The sequence below is a fragment of the Somniosus microcephalus genome, chromosome 7 (assembly GCF_052327205.1).
Source record: "Somniosus microcephalus isolate GS21.2 chromosome 7, FLI_Smic_1.0, whole genome shotgun sequence".
NCBI lineage: Eukaryota > Metazoa > Chordata > Chondrichthyes > Squaliformes > Somniosidae > Somniosus > Somniosus microcephalus.
Window position 1 is genome coordinate 23,005,363 of NC_140993.1, and position 15,317 is coordinate 23,020,679.

Here is a 15,317-nt window from a genome sequence, read left to right on the forward strand (position 1 = left end):
AGTCCGACAATGCCTCGATTTCAAAATTCTCATTCTTGTGTTCAAATCCCTCCATGGCCTCGCCCCTCCCTATCTCTGTAACCTCCCCCAGCCCCACAACCCTTCGAGACATCTGCGTTCCTCTAATTCTGCCCTCATGAGCATCCCCGATTTTAATCTCTCAACCATCGGTGGCCGTGCCTTCAGCTTCTGAGGCCCGAAGAGCTGGAATTCCCTCCCTAAACCTCTCCGCCTCTCTACCTCTCTCTCCTCCCTTAAGGCACTGCTTAAAACTTATCTGTTTGACCAAGTATTTGGTCACCTGTCCTCATATCTCCTTAATAGGCTCGGTGTCCAATTTTTGGCATGGGAGGTTTTACTATGTTAAAGGGGCTATATGAATGCAGGTTGTTGTTACACCTGATGCAAGGTAGCTGACCCTTCTGTGTGAAACAAATGTGTTTGTGCCCACAGGCAGCATTGTTTGTTACCTTCCCAAGCTGATCCGCAACTAGTAAAATTAAGAGACGATGTTGTTTCAGCTAGTGCAGTCAAAGAGGTTCAATGATAGTTTAGCAGGCAAACTTCCATTCACGAAAATTTACAATTGCAAATTCAAGCAGAAAATTGGTCGGAGACATGGCCTCGGCTGCATCGAGCCAGGGAAAGATTTTTGCAACTTTGCCAGATGAGAAATGCATGCAGTGATTCCCTGCTCACATTCTGCCCCTCACTTCACTGGCTAATCTCAATCGGCCTGCTTTCTTCAGGGACATACTGGAAGGCTAGTAACATTGGCTGAGGGGAGACTTAATTGAGGTAGATAAAATTAAGAGGGGCCTAGATAGGAAGGACCCATTTCCCTTAGCAGAGAGGTCAATAACCAGAGAACATAGATTTAAAGTAATTGGTAGGAGGATTAGAGGGGAGTTGAGGAGAATTTTTTTCACCCAGAGGGTGGTGGGGGTCTGGAACTCACTGCCTGAAAGGGTGGTAGAGGCAGAAACCCGCATCACACTTAAAAAGTACTTGGATATGTACTTGAAGTGCCGTAACCTTCAGGGCTACGGACCAAGAGCTGGAAAGTGAGATTAGGATGGAGAACTCTTTTTTCAGCCGGCACAGACACGATGGGCTGAATGGCCTCCATGGCCCAGAACTTCGGTTCCCAACGCGTGAGTACGCACGGGGTACTCACCCGTAGGCCCAATGGAAGTGCCGGTTTCCTGCATGCACTGCGCAGGCGCGGAAAACCGGCACTTCCGTCCCCCTGAATGAAGAGGTTAAGAGGTGGAACGCGTGCGCGGGAGAGGCAGCGCGTGCGCATCGAACTTCCGTTTCTTTTGCAGGTTTTCTCGGGTGGGTAAGTCTCCAGAAGTTACACATTTAAAAAGCAGTCGTAAGGCCTGCTTTTTACAAGGTAAGTGGTGAATTAATTAAAATTAAAACATTTTTTCCACAGGTTTATTTTTTTTAAATACTTTAAAGAATGGTAAGTTTATTTTTAGCCTCGTTAGAAAATAAAATTATTTTTTTCAAAAATTTAAATTATTGTTTAAAATAGTTATTTCTTGTAATTTATAGTTTATTTAGAAAATGTGATGTTTTTTAAAAATGTATTTGAAGATTTAGTGATGTTTTGGGGCTCGCAGTATTTATAAGTCTGACAGCACTTCCTGTCATACTTATGAATGAAGCATTCCCTGCTACCATTGGCTCTCCATGGCCCACGTGATCCCAGGGGCCACTTCAAACTAACTGCGCCCCTGGGATACTCAAGCACTGCGCGCCGGCAGTTGGAGCAGGCCCAGGATCGGAATCCCACGCAGGCCCACAGCACAACGGCCGGCGCGCAAGGTAAGTGCAGGTCAGGGGCTTACACCTGCGGGAAGACTCTGACACAAATTTCTGGGCCATTAGTTCACAGTGTAGGCAGTAGCTGCACAAAGTCAGCACCCGTGTGAGTAAGAGCCTAAAGCTGCGACGTACTTTAGAAGATGCTGAGGGTGTAAGGGGAGCCGCACTCAAGTAGAGCGGCTGTTGGAGTTGGGGATACGAGACTATAGAACTGATTCTCAGACCTGCGTAACCTTCGAATGACACTACTCACAGGGATTTATGCCACAGAGAGAAGAATCAGGAGCTGTGATATACTGACCTGTGTTGGTGCAGAATCATAGAAATTTACAGCACAAAGACTCCAAAAATATACTCCATTCCAAATGTGCCGCCAACCCTCTGGTACTTCACCCAAGCAGTTGTTCTTCAAGTGTGGGACATGACTTTGCAACTTAATTTTCCCACCGTGTTCCCCCGGATTTGCTGTAATTAGATGCATGGAAATGGTGCGTTGTTGTGGGGGGCGGTAGGGGGTGGCGGGATGGGGTTCTGAATAGGGTGGCCATCCATTACGCTTAAAGGCACATACACCATAATTCCTCCCCTTCTAGCTAACTAGTACATCATATTTTAAGTAATTATTAATTACATGTTATATGCAAAATAATATACATTGCTGTATTAATTAATTATATGTTAGTCTCTCAGGAGGCTTCCTGACTCGGTTCGGATAACGCCTCGGGTGTGTAGTAGTTTCTGGTGGTGTAGTAGGTTCTTCTGGCAAGGCTGATTCGGCTTGAAGGCCAGTGTCGGGTTCATCGGGCTCCAGTATCACCGGATCGGAGGTAGATATGGGTATCTCTACTTCATCGTTAGATGTATAGAGTGGTGGTGTAGGTTGTCCCTTTTCGGATGACTTGATGATTTGGTCAGCATGGCGCCTTATTATGCTGTCTCCGATGTCCACGGTATACATCAGTGGTCCTAATCGTGTGCAGATAGTTCCAGGCTGCCATTTCTCGGTACGGTAGTCCCGGGCCAAAACCGGTTGGCCTATCTGGAAGGCCCTAGTTGGCCTTTCATTCATGCCCTGAAACTGCCGGTTCTCCACGTCCCTTCGGATGTTGGGCTTGACCAAATCCAGCCGGCATCTTAGGTTTCTATTGTAGAACATCATGGCGGGAGTTTGGTTAGTAACCATATGCGTTGCATTCCTATATGCAAATAAGAAGTTATCCACCTTGTGCTGAAGTTTTATGTCTTCATTACCCATGGCCTTGATGGCCTTCTTGAAGGTCTGGACAAACCTTTCAGCCAATCCATTGGTGGCAGGATGGTATGGGGCGGACGTGTAGTGCTTTACCCCATTGTTCTTTAAGAACTTTCTGAATTCTTCGGACACAAATTGCGGTCCATTATCAGAACATATCTGCTCCGGCAGCCCATTCCTGGCAAATATGGTCCTTAATACTGTGATGGTTTTTTCCGTGGTGGTGGAGGACATCTTTATTACCTCCGGCCACTTGGAGTGTGCATCAACTGCGATTAAGAACATTGAGTCCATAAATGGACCAGCAAAGTCGATGTGCACCCTTTGCCAGGGAGATGAGGGCCACTCCCATGGATGTAGAGGGGCCTGTGGCGGAGCATTTTGGACCTTCTGGCATCCCAGGCAGCTCTTGGTCATGTCTTCGATGTCTCCATCGATACCTGGCCACCATACAAACGCCCTAGCTAGGTTCTTCATTTTCACTCCACCCAGATGCCCCTCGTGAAGCTCCTTTAGCACTTTATCCTGGAGTTTGGGTGGAATCACCACTCTGGATCCACACATCAAGGTTCCTTGGCACACTGACAGCTGTTCTCTTCTTTGCGAGAATGCTGGCAACAGTGGTTCGCCATGTGCTGGCCATCCCTTCACTGTTAAATCGTAGACCCGTGAGAGAGTAGGGTCATTTCTTGTCTCCCTTTCAATGGCAGAATTTGTCACCGGTAGACATTCCACTATGGTAGAGTGGAATATCTCTACTGGGTCTACTGTAGGTGCCTGTTCTATCGTTGGCAACGGTAGGCGTGATAAACCGTCAGCATTCCCATGCTGTTTTGACCCTTTGTATTCAATGTTGTATTGGTGTGCCCCTAGAAAAAGGGACCACCTCTGTAGTCTTTGTGCCGTCATAATGGGGACACCTTTTTTAGGGTTGAATATGGAGATGAGGGGTTGATGGTCAGTCAGCAAGGTAAATTTTTGTCCGTGTAGGTAATGGTTGAATTTCTTCACTCCCCATACCAGGCTGAGTGCTTCCCTATCTATCTGGGCATAGTTACGCTCAGCTGAGTTCAATGAGCGTGACGCAAAAGCTATCGGCCGTTCCGAGCCATCAGGGAATCTATGGGACAATACCGCTCCTATGCCGTAAGGGGATGCATTGCACGCCAGTCTGATTGGTAGTGATGGGTTGTAATGAGCCAAAATTTTCTCGGATGTGATTAAGTCTTTACATTTATGGAAGGCACGTTTACAGCCTTCGTTCCATTTCCAAATCACTCCTGTCTGTAGAAGATCATTAAGAGGGTGTAGAATAGTTGATAAGTTCGGTAAAAATTTATGATAGTAATTTATTAATCCCAGGAATGACCTTAATTGTGAAACATTTTCAGGTGCTGGGGCTTTTATAACTGCTTCAATTTTTTCAGGTGACTTATGCAACCCTTCCTTATTAATTATGTGGCCACAATATGATATCTGATTTTGGAAAAATTCGCACTTGGGGCGATTTGCTCGTAGGCCCCGTTCTTTCAGCCTAGTGAGCACCTGCTCCAAATTGGCAAGGTGCTCGTTGTCGTTTTCTCCTGTTATAAGGATGTCGTCTAGGTAGCATTGAGTCCCCGGAATCCCTTGCAGGACTTGCTCCATAGCTCTTTGCCAGATAGCTGGAGCTGATGCTATTCCAAAAACCAGTCGATTGTACTGGTACAGGCCTTTGTGTGTGTTTATTGTGAGATACTTTTTAGAGGTCTCCTCAACCTCCATCTGTAGATATGCCTGTGCCAAGTCAATTTTTGTGAAACGTTTCCCTCCGGATAGTGAGGCGACAACATCTTCTATCCTCGGAAGAGGATACTGTACCGTGTGAAGGACCGGGTTTACAGTCACCTTAAAGTCCCCACAGATGCGAATTTTTTTCTGTTCCTCAGAGTTATTTTTCAATGTTTTTTTCATGACTGGAACGATGGGTGTTGCCCATTCGCTCCAATCTATTTTGGATAATACACCTGCCTTTTCCAAATTCTTCAGCTCTGCCTCGACTGCCGGACGTATTGCGTATGGCACCGGTCTTGCCTTAAAAAATTTTGGAATTGCTGTATCTTCCACTTTTATTGAGGCGGTGATGCCTTTCAAGGTTCCTAGTTTCTCTTGAAACACTTCTTTGGCGTTGGCCAAGATGTCTTTTAATCGTTCAGGTATGATGTCATCATTGTTTTTTTCCTTACTGGTCACCGTCAGTGCCTGAATGGAGTGCCAGTCTAAACGTATCTTCCTTATCCATTCACGTCCCAACAACGGTGGACCACCATCTTGTAGAATGTATAAATACAACTTTTGTATTTCTTTGCCGTTGTATACCACAGGCACCCTTATTTTTCCTTTGGGGTAGACTTTCTGCCCCGTATATGTTTTTAAGATAATGGATGTGTCTTTTAGAGGTATATGCGAAAATAGCCTCTCGTAATCTCGGCGATTTATTACGGTTAGAGCTGATCCTGTATCTAGCTCCATTTTAACTGGGGACCCTGCTATTGTGAGGGTAACCCAAATGGTTTGGTAATCCTCTTTGGCAAGTACATTATGTAATTTGAGACAGCTTAGTCTCTTGTTTTCGGAGTCGCTATCGCTATTCTGGTCTTCGGAGCTATTGTCTGTCATCATTTGTACCTTCCTGTACTTTTCTTTATTGATTTTTTGTTTTCTGTCAGTGGATTTATTTTGTCCAGATTGGCATACCCGTGCAATGTGTCCAATCTTACCACATTGCCTGCATGCTTTGCCCTTGAACCAGCAGTCCCTCTGGTTATGGGTGGATCTGCCGCAGCGATAACATCTTCCGAACTCCTGTGTCATTTTATGGGTGCCGAAGTCCTGTGTCTCTTGTTGTATCTCTGCAGCTCCTTTTGCTGCTGCTTCGTATGATACTGCCATACTGAAAGCTTTGTCCAATGTTAAATCTTTTTCAGAAAGCAGTCTTTTTTGTGTTCCTTCACTTAAGAGACCGCAAACAAATTTGTCTCGAAGATAATCCGATAGTCCTGCTCCGAATTGGCAGTACTTTGATAGCTTTCTTAATTCGTTTAGGTAATCAGCGTTACTTTCATTCTTGTGTTGATTTCTCTTGAAGAACTTGAATCGTTCCGCTATCAGCAGCGGTGTTGGGTTTAAATGCTCCTGCAGGGTATCAACAATTTCTTTAAAAGTCTTGTCCTTTGGTTTGGCTGGAGTGATTAAATTTCGTAACAGCCCGTATGTCTTCGCGCCCATTAAGTTCAGAAGTACTGAAGCTTTTTTTTCATCTGTTATTCCATTTGCAGTGCAATAAACCTCTACTCGTTCCACGTATGTGGTCCAATCTTCTATTTCGCCATCAAAAGCCTCAATATTACCAGATTTAGGCATTTCAGAAAAGATATGGCGCTTCCCGCGCTTTTTTTTTCTCTCTGTAGCAACGATATGGCGCTTCCCGCGCTTTCCCGCCGCTGCTACCGATAACAACGCTGTTTTACTGTGGTTTCCGTTTATTCACTGTTGGAGACTCATTCCCGACGGAGGTCTAAACGCTGACCTGCTTGCCGCGCCGGCCATCTCTCGAGTGCACCCTCCCAGTCTGTTATTGCTTGCCTCTGATTTCGCTGCCTGTCTCAGCTGTAGAGCCCGCCGCTGGAGCTCCAGCCTGACGCCCAGGAAGGATTAGCGCGGTACCTGTCACCAGCTTGGCCAGCTGGTGAAACCACAGTTTCTCTTACCTCCTTGAGTCTTCTGGACGCTGGAGGAATCGATGTCCTTGAGGTGCTGCCGAATTGCAGGTAAGTCCGTTTCCACTTCGTCGCCACTGTGGTGTCCGTGTGTAGATAAAGACACTGAAGACAGGAGTTGGTTCATAGGTATTTACTAAGCAAGTCTGGGGGGGGTTTCTAAAGGATGGCGGAAAATATAAAAACTAACTCCAAAAGCTTTTATAAGTATATCAAAAGGAAAAGACTGGTGAAAACCAAAGTTGGTCCATTGCAGTCAGATACGGGGGAATATATAATGGGAAATAAGGAAATGGCAGATCAACTAAATGCATACTTTGGGTCAGTCTTTACGAAGGAAGACACAAAAAACCTCCCTGGGATATCGGGAAAAATAGGGACATTGGCAAAGGAGGAACTGACGCAAATCAATATCTCTAAGGATATGGTGTTAAGGAAGCTAAAGGGATTGAAGGTGGACAAATCCCCAGGGCCTGATAACATGCATCCTAGGGTACTGAAGGAGGTGGCCCTAGAGATAGCGGATGCACTAAGGATGATTTTTCAGAATTCATTAGACTCGGGAACAGTGCCGATGGATTGGAGGGTAGCTAACGTTACCCCACTATTCAAAAAGGGGGGTAGGGAAAAAGCAGGTAATTACAGACCTGTAAGCCTTACATCAGTTGTGGGCAAAATGCTGGAGTCCATCATTAAGGATGAAATAGCGGAGCACTTAGCAAATGGGGACAGGATAGGACAGAGTCAACATGGATTTACAAAGGGTAAATCGTGCTTGACTAATCTATTGGAATTTTTTGAGGGAGTAACTGGTAGAATAGATGGGGGAGAGCCAGTAGATGTGGTGTACCTGGACTTCCAAAAGGCCTTCGATAAGGTCCCACATAAAAGATTAGCATGGAAAATTGAGGCTCATGGGATAAAGGGGAAAGTTTTGGCGTGGATAGGGAACTGGCTGTCAGATAGAAAACAGAGAGTTGGAATAAACGGCTCATTTTCTGAATGGCAGGCAGTAACAAGTGGGGTACCACAGGGATCTGTCCTGGGCCCCCAGCTGTTCACAATTTACATTAATGACCTGGATCAGGGAGTCGGATGCAGCATTTCCAAATTTGCAGACGACACTAAACTAGGAGGGGGGGTGGGCTCAGAGGAAGAGACCAGGAAGCTCCAGAGCGATTTGGACAGACTGGGCGATTGGGCGGATAAATGGCAGATGCACTATAATGTGGACAAGTGCGAAGTTATCCACCTTGGGTGCAGGAACGGGAGGGCAAATTATTATTTAAATGGCAATAGATTGGGAGAGGGGGAAGTACAGAGAGACCTGGGTGTTCTTGTACACCAGTCACTGAAGGCGAGCATGCAGGTGCAACAGGCGGTCAAGAAGGCAAACGGTATGCTGGCCTTCATAGCAAAAGGGTTAGAATACAGGAACAGGGATACCTTGCTGCAGCTGTACAGGGCACTGGTGAGACCACACCTCGAGTACTGTGTACAGTTTTGGTCGCCTCATCTGAGGAAGGATGTTCTTGCCATGGAGGGGGTGCAGCGGCGATTCACCAGGCTGATACCAGGAATGGCGGGAATGACCTATGAGGAGAGACTATGTAGTTTAGGGATGTACACACTGGAGTTTAGAAGATTGAGAGGGGACCTCATAGAAGTGTATAAAATTCTGACAGGTCTAGACAGACTGGATGCAGAAGGAATGTTTCCCTTGGCGGGTGAGAACAGAACTAGAGGACATAATTTAAGGATAAGGGCTAAACCATTTAGGACAGAGATGAGGGGGAATTTCTTCACTCAGAGAGTGGTGAACCTGTGGAACTCATTGCCACAGAGGGCAGTGTACGCCAGCTCATTAAATATATTTAAGAGGGAATTAGATATATTTCTACGGGCAAAAGGGGTTAAGGGTTACGGAGAGAAGGCGGGGACGGGATACTGAATTAAAGGATCAGCCATGATCTCATCGAATGGCGGAGCAGGCACGAAGGGCCGAATGGCCTACTCCTGCTCCTATCTTCTATGTATCTATGTATCTATGATATACACAATACACAGGCTTATATAGCCCAAGTGGCAATTACCGGCATTACGCACACCTGGGGCTCTTAAAGGCGCATACACCATAATTGCTCTTAAAGGCACATACACCACACCCACCCTACCTGGCCCGTGACATAAGAAAACTACTAGGCACTTGGTCTAAGCGTTAAACAAAGCTTTAATCAACTGTTTTTCAACATGGAGGCCTAGTTGTGTCCTTCACTAGTTCCTGTTAAGAATCTCCTGCGCAAGCTGGGCCCGTGCCCGAGTATTTATACTCTCCCTGGACAGCGCCACCTGCAGGCCGCTCAGCATTATTTCATAAATCTTTCTTTCATGAATGACTGATTCATGTCAGTCCGGTCTACGCGTGACTCCAGTCTCACACTGTACGGCTGACTCTTAATGCCCGCACGTGAATCTGGAGATTTTCCCCCACTTCTTTTAGCCCTGTGACACTAGCCCATTATCGTACTCCTATAACTCAGTTATTCCTGTGCAGACCAGCGTTTCAAGCTGAGATCCTCCTGGACTGTAGGGCTTACTGCCACACCACATGGAGTATTTATCACTCCGATGGACGGGCCACATCGTCCGCATGCCCGATATAAGACTCCCAAAACAAGCGCTCTACTCGGAGTTCCGACACAGCAAGAGAGCCCCAGGTGGGCAGAGGAAATGCTTCAAGGACACCCTCAAAGCCTCCATGAAAAAGTGCAACATCCCCACCGACACCTGGGAATCCCTGGCCCAAGACCGCACAAAGTGGAGGAGAAGCATCCGGGAAGGCGCCGAACACTTCGAGTCTCTTCGCCGGGAGCAAGTGGAAGCCAAGCGCAAACAGCGCAAGGAGCGCACGTCAACCCAAGCACCCCACCCACCCGCCCCTTCAACCACCGTCTGCCCCACCTGTGACAGAGACTGTCGGTCCCGCATTGGACTCATCAGTCACCTGAGAACTCATTTTTACTGTGGAAGCAAGTCATCCTCGGTTCCGAGGGACTGCCTAAGAAGAAGATTTATCACTAAACCATCGCAAGTTGACTCTCCTCAGATTCTGTAACAGAAATGCAGATGTGACGTTATGATAAATTCACTTTTTAAGTTACAATTATGTCTAACCAATATATACATATATGCACAAGCTGTGCTTTACGTGGCTAAGGGTCAGACTGTAAACAAGGGCACCTTGCTGTTAACTGTGTTACAAATGGTGAAAACATTGTGTCCTCCCTCCATAGAAATTGTCTGACGATTTAATGTTTAGATTTCACATTGGAAACAGAATGCTCACACAGGAGCTTTAATATAGGTGAGCATAACCTTAACCCCGAGTCAGATTCAGTTAAACTGATTGAATGTAAAATAAAGTGGAGGAAAAAGTCAGACGCACTGTTGCATCCCCGTGCTGTCGTGCGCCCAGCCAGACGTAATGATCAAAATAGCTCTACCCGACCCGCTGTCAGTCAAATCAAATTTCACTTCCGACCCCGCCACCGATCCCGTCCGCTGAGCACCGGCAAAAATACTGGCCTTAAAATTACAGCTAGGCCATTCAGGGGTCATTTGGGGGACATGGGCTAAGTTGCTCCAAGACCTGCAATTGCCATTCAGAGCTTTGGCATCCCAAGCAAACCAAATTTAGGGTCCAAAATGAAGTCGGCACTCGTTGTGGGCAACCACGAGGGCCGCCTAAAAAAAAAACAGGCCCCAACCAATTTAGCAGTGACCTGGACTCCTGTACAGATCGGGCCCTGCTAAATTGGTTATTGTTGCTTTCATATTAGGTCCATAGATCAAGCAGAATTATGTTAAAAGATTCCTAATCTCATAGCAATGAAGAATCCTCTATTCTTCCTGCAATATCACAAGAGGCTCAGAGGCTTTTGTCTCGATGTCAGCGATCTAATTATAGTGGGGGGGGGTGAGGGAGAAACTACCTTGTATCTGACTGTGATGAAATAACTCTGTGTTCTGACATTTGTATTGTTGTTGCTGTTGTCGTTGTACTTGTTAATGTCTGGAATGTTCTACCGGTGTAACCACTAATGCTCCTCCTTAGCCCCGCCCCTCTTCTGGAATGTTCTACAAAGGGCTGGGTCAGTGATGAATGATGGTTGCCCTGTGTTAACTTGATGCCATGTTCTTACTTAATAAAAGCCTTTAGTTTTAAGCTTTAACCTCATGGATTCAGGCAGTTATTTGGCACATCAATTTAATTAAGTAACAACTTTTGGAAGATGGATTGATTTTTGAAACCAGAGCGTCTGGATATCGATCCCCATTCGGCAGACGCGTTGAAGAAATTTATGCATTGGCTTCGATGTTTTGAACACTTCATCACATCGGTCGATTTGACGGTTAACAAGTTGGGTCTTCTAACCAACTTGGTAAGTCATCAAACTTACTCGATAATTGAAGATAGTACTACATATGAAGAGGCCCTCGCAGCCCTTAAGGCCCAGTACCTTAAGTCGGTTAACGAAGTATATGCCAGGTATCTTTTGTCTACTCGCAGGCAATTACCCGAGGATCTCTGGCCGATTTCCTGCAGGACCTTAAGGCTTTGGCTAAGGATTGCAACTACAAGGCTGTCTCTGCCATATTGTATCAGGAAGAGGCCATCCGTGATTCTTTCATATCTAGCCTCTGATCTAATTATATTAGACAGAGACTTCTCGAGAATGACTCGTTAGTTTTAAAAATGGTCATCGCTACTGCTCAATTGTTAGATGTAGCCCAGAAGAATTTAGAAGTGTATGCATCAGCCCACGCCTCTTTCTCAGCCTCGTGTGTTCCGAGTATGGAGGCATCCATAACACCAATGGAGCCTCCACTCAATCCTATTGTTGCGGCTGTACCCCATGGGTCTAAGTGTTATTTTTGTGGCCAATCTAAACACCCCAGGCAACAATGCCCAGCCAGCGAGGCTACCTGTTTTAAATGTAAGAAACGGGGACATTTTAGTAAAGTGTGTAAGGGTAATCCTGTACCCGATGTCTTTTCTGCCGCCGCCTATCGTTTTACTCTAGCCTCAGTTACGGTTGACCAGACCATACCGTGTTCCTTGTCGAAATCTATGATGGACATCAAGATTAATGGTCGTCCCACTGGGTGTTTGATAGACTGTGGCAGTACTGAAAGTTTTATACACCCCAACCTTGTTAACTCCTGTTCATTGAAGGTGTATCCTACACGAAGTGATATCGTGATGGCGTCCAAGTCCCTTACTTCAGAGGTAACTGGATATTGTAAAGTCACATTGACCGTTAAGGATACGGAGTATAAGGATTTTAAACTCCTCATATTACCTCAGTTGTGTGTGAACTTAATTTTAGGCTTGGACTTCCAGTGTCAGCATGAGAGCGTCACCCTTAGGTATGGTGGATCCCAGCCTCCGCTCACAGTCTGCGGCCTTTCTACTTTAAAAATAAGTCCGCCTTCTTTGTTCGTGAACCTTGCTCCTAATTGTAGACCTATAGCGACTAAGAGTCGACGGTATAGTTCAGAAGATAAAACATTTATAAAAGAAGAAGTGGAAAGGCTTCAACGGGAGGGAATCATTGAACACAGTAATAGCCCGTGGCGTGCCCAGGTGGTGGTGGTTAAAACTAATGAAAAGAAAAGACTTGTGGTCGATTATGTTAAGTCTGTGGGTTACATAGAAACATAGAGATAGGAACAGGAGTAGGCCATTCGGCCCTTCGAGCCTGCTCCGCCATTCAATGAGATCATGGCTGATCTTCGTCTGAGATCATAGCTGATCTTACCAGTTCAGTACCCCGTCCCCGCCTTTTCTCCGTAACCCTTAATCCCCTTAGCCTTCAGAAATATATCCAATTCTCTCTTGAAAATATTCATTGAATTAGCCTTCACAGCCCTCTGTGGCAGGGAATTCCACAGGCTCACCACTCTTTGAGTGAAGAAATTCTTCCTCATCTCTGTTTTAAATGATTTGCCCGCTATTTTTAGACTGTGGCCCCTGGTTCTGTGCTCCCCGGCCATTGGAAACATTCTCTCTGAATTCAGCCTGTCCAGGCCTGCCATAATTTTATATGTTTCGATGAGATCCCCTCTCAATCTTCTAAACTCCAGTGAGTACAAGCCCAAACTATTTAATCTCTCTTCGTAGGTCATTCCCGCCATTCCAGGTATCAGCCTGGTGAATCGCCGTTGCACTCTTTCCATGGCAAGAACATCCTTCCGCAGATGGGGCGACCAAAACTGTACACAATACTCCAGATGCGGTCTCACCAGCACCTTGTACAGCTGTAGTAAGGTATCCCTATTCCTATACTCGAACCCCCTTGATATGAAGGCCAACATACCATTTGCCTTCTTGATCGCCTGTTGCACCTGCATGCTCTCCTTCAGTGACTGGTGCACAAGAACACCCAGGTCCCTCTGCACTTCCCCATCTCCCAATCTATTGCCATTTAGATAATAATCTACCCTCCTGTTTTTACCCCCAAAGTGGATAACCTCGCATTTATCCACATTATAGTGCATCTGCCACGTATCTGCCCATTCCCCCAACCTGTCCAAATCGCACTGTAGCCTCCTGACATCCTCATCAGAGCCCACCCCTCCTCCTAGTTTAGTGTCGTCAGCGAATTTGGAAATATTGCATCCAATTCCCTGATCCAGATCATTTATATATATTGTGAACAGCTGGGGTCCCAGGACAGATCCTTGCGGCACCCCGCTGGTCACTGCCTGCCACTCCGAAAACGAGCCGTTTATTCCAACTCTCTGTTTTCTATCCGCCAGCCAGTTCTCTATCCACGTTAATACTTTGCCCCCAATCCCATGAGCCTTAATTTTGCATGATAATCTTTTGTGTGGAACCTTATCGAAGGCTTTCTGGAAGTCAAGGTACACCACATCCACTGGCTCTCCCCCATCTATTTTACCAGTTACTTCCTCAAAAAATTCCAGCAGATTAGTCAAACACGATTTACCCTTTGTAAATCCATGTTGACTCTGTCCGATCCTTTCCCCATTTGTCAAGTGCTCCGCTATTTTATCCTTAATAATGGACTCTAGCATTTTGCCCACAACCGATGTAAGGCTTACTGGTCTATAATTCCCTGCTTTCTCTCTACCCCCCTTTTTAAATATTGGGGTAACATTAGCTACCCTCCAATCCACGGGTACTGTTCCCGAGTCAATGGGTTGTATTATAAATAATCACAGACTCCACTGTTAACAAAATAAAACACGTCTTTACTATTCAGAGGCTCGGGCGATTCTGCCCCAGTTAACGTATCACAACCCTTATATACTGGTGTGGTCACTATCGGTATTACAGTATACATGAGCCAATAGATAGTGCCACCCTAAAGTAGTGCTCTTAAAGGCGAACGGTTACATTCTATAGTTCCCTTAAAGGTAAACGGTTACATACACAACACTCCTCCCTTCCTAGCTTATTACTTACAGAATCCCGTTAAACATACAATCTTCAACTTTATATAAACAGTTTGCAGATATACTCTCGATGGAGTCAACGTCATATAACAATTTACAGATATACTCTCAATGGAGTCAACGTCATATAACAGTTTACAAACATACTCTCAGTGGAATCAGTTTACAGGTTCAGTCTCTGTGGGAACAGTTCATAAATTCAGTCTCTGGTATTAATTCGTTCCAGACAGCATCCTCCATAGCCTTTTTTTTTTTTTTTTAACAGCTTGTACTTTCGTCCTGTTGAACCAGCAGTGCGGACTTATACAACCCACTGGCTGTCTTGATAATGTCCCTGGATTTTTTTTTACAAATTTAGCACCTTTCGTAGTGTTCGGACTGAGGTAGTAGAAGTAATAATATTTTAAACAGTTATTATTTTCTGCTTCTTCTTTTTCTTTTCTGCCTTTTTGAAACTCTCCGAGCTCTTTTCCCGGCTGCCATCTGTAGCGCCACCAACTCTCTATGTTCCTTAGACCTTAAGTGCTTCCTCAGGATTTCAGCACTTTGGGAGTTCCCATCACAATTTGGGCAGACCACATCCTCATAACATTCGGTGTCACTCAACAGGTCAAAACCCTTCTTCAAGCAATCATATTCATCCTGCTCTTCCTCGGATGTCTGCCCTTCCTTCCCTCCTGGCCTCATTTGTGCGTTCAATCCTTTCCCTTCCTTCAGGGATTTCGTTATCAGGCTATTTAATCCTTCTACTGAAGTAGCTGTTTCCCCATTCTCCTGTTCCCCTGGACGTAATTCAGCGTACTCCTCCATTTCATCCATCATTTTCTCCAATGCTTTCATCTTCTCTTCCTCTTGTACTTTGGCTTCCAGTGCTTGGAGAAGTTGCGCCTCGATGCTCTCTAGCTCATGTTCAGGGCCCATTCCCAGTTGAAACTGTTCTTCAAGTCGGTCAACCTCGGTAATTGCCGCCTCATATTTGTCTTGGGCTT